Below are 2,500 nucleotides of genomic sequence, written 5' to 3' on the forward strand. Positions count from 1 at the left end.
TGATTTCGTGAAAGGTAATTGAAAGTCAATACTACTGTCTGCCAGAGAGTTGTAATTTAGACCAACAGACGCTATGTGATTGCGAGTCTGCGTGTGGGTATGTTTTTTGTTGTCGCCTGCAGTATATGTTTTGTAGTCGAGCCCTCCTCATCCTTGCCCTTAGCCCCATCCTCGTCCTCATCCTTATCCCCATCCGAGCCCTTATCCTCGTCCTCCTCCTCCTCCTCCTCCTCCTCCTCCTCCTTCTCCTCCTCCTCCTCCTCCTCCTCCTCTTCCTCTTCCTCCTCCTCCTATTCCTCCTCCTCCTATTCCTCCTCCTCCTATTCCTCGTTCTCGCCGTCCTCCTCCTCCTCCTCCTCCGTATCCGCGTTCGAGTCTTTCTTTGCTTAACAAGTTCAAAAAGTTTTTAGCGCTGGTATAACAATGTATATTTGACCTGAGATTCAATTTTACCTTCATAATTTTAAGTACATACTATAGTTCCCTGCTAGCGGTGCCTTTGCAATTTTCTCCTGTCGCCTTCTGCTTTCATCCCCAAGGACTAGAAGATCCTAAAAATTGGTCTCTCACCTGAATCAGGGTAAATCCAATATCTTAATAATATAAACTGCTAAAACTAGGATTTTTGTGGGGGAAAAATCAGTATACCTACTTTCTTCTGTTTACATTCTCGGGGCAGTGACGCCATTCCAGACTCACCACCCATCCAATACCAAACCACATTAGCGAGGCTGACCTATTTCTAAACCGTTTTGAAGCCACATAGGGTGGATATTAGAACCTGGTATTCTGCAGTATGCCAAAAACAAATTCAACGGAAATTGTAGCCAAGTTGCACCGACACTGCACTTCAACACTTTAAGCTTCAAACGTTTCGGTTGTTGTGTCCTGATGGTTTGTTTCACGTAATTACTATACACGTTGATTAAGAAATAAGTGGCGAAAATATAGATATTTATTGGAAGCTGAACTTTCGCCCAATCACCCGAGACTTGCGAGAAATGTATGCAACATTAGAAACAAATATAATGTAGTGAAATAAAAGACTTTGGAGCAAAGTCGAGTTGCCGCACCCTAGGAGTTATCGAAATCTTGCTTCCCTTGGCTACTTCATACAAACGCCAGTGGACAGAAATCATGATTTCAACTTTGCAATGCGTTTGGTTGCTAGTTCATTTAGGGCCCTTTTGGAAAGATTGGGGAGGGGGGGGTAGTACCCTCGCTGCCCCAACCTCCGTACCCCACTAAAGAGCGGCCCTGTCTCAGAGCTTTTCTACTCAAGCACGAGGAACTCAAACTGGTCCCATTAACACCAGTCTTTTGTAGAATCCATTTTTTAGTACGGGTCATAAAATAGACAGGACAAAGGAACAGACAGCTCGGAGACTGCTTTATTTAATAAATCTTTCACACTGCACAGACTTGTGAATGACGTAAAATGAGATTATACTAAATAAAAGTGATCATGAGGAGTCAGTTGTCACACACAAAAGGCTTGTGTATCACCGTCAGTTTCTTGTCAGTTATAGTATGTTTCTGTTCAAATGATGACTTGACATCATTTGGACAAGAGACATAAGTCAGTCATACACTATTATTTAATATTCTCTTATTCCTTGATCCGTGTGCTTCTGAGATTTGAAATTCGATTGATGTGATTTCGCTAAGCATAATCTACAACATACATGTAGTTGTATTATGAATGCATTATAAGATTGGTAACTGTAATTATATTGTGATTATAACTGTATTTTTATTGTTTCAAAACAAGCCCAATAAATGTGTTATATATGTACTCTGAATCCATGATATGCAGCCTAAAACGCAAAGACATCGCCTGTTGGAATAACAGAATTTAGAAGAAATAACATAAGACTGAACTGAAAGGGACAGGACCTCAGACCCGCGCACCACTGACTCAATTTCAGAGTAGGGATAGATATGTGTGTGTGTAAACTTATACATATATTTACATAAAATGAATCTACATGTAATTAACGAAGGCCATATATAACTTAAAACGTCATTACTACATGCGCACTTCCGTAATTTCAAATAGAGTCTCATACCACGATATGTATTAACTAATTCGTTATATATAGCATAGTGTTCTACTTCTATGAGGAACATTTCGTGAGATGTGTTGGCAGATCACCGATGACTACCTCTTCTCCCATCGCTTTCAGAAGATGTATGCTGGTCTTCACATTGAGATTTGCTGCAGCGAATTCGAGGACGAAATATATCCTGAAAGCACTAGTGTGGTCGCATTAGCCGCTGCAGTGTCGGCGACAGAGAAAGCATCCCAGAAACAGGCCTTGCATTGAACAGGTCTATCGCCGAGGTCAAAAAAATTGGGAGAAAATTCGGTCCAGGCAACCTGGCAATCACAGGATGCAAAGAAACCTCTTATCAGCTGCGAAAGCGACTTTTGCTTTCATAGGAGGTGACTGAACTCGAGGCCGACGCTTCAGACTTTGAACACCTTTTGGTCAGCGCA

This window comes from Penaeus chinensis, chromosome 19 (genome assembly GCF_019202785.1).
Source record: "Penaeus chinensis breed Huanghai No. 1 chromosome 19, ASM1920278v2, whole genome shotgun sequence".
NCBI classification, from domain to species: domain Eukaryota; kingdom Metazoa; phylum Arthropoda; class Malacostraca; order Decapoda; family Penaeidae; genus Penaeus; species Penaeus chinensis.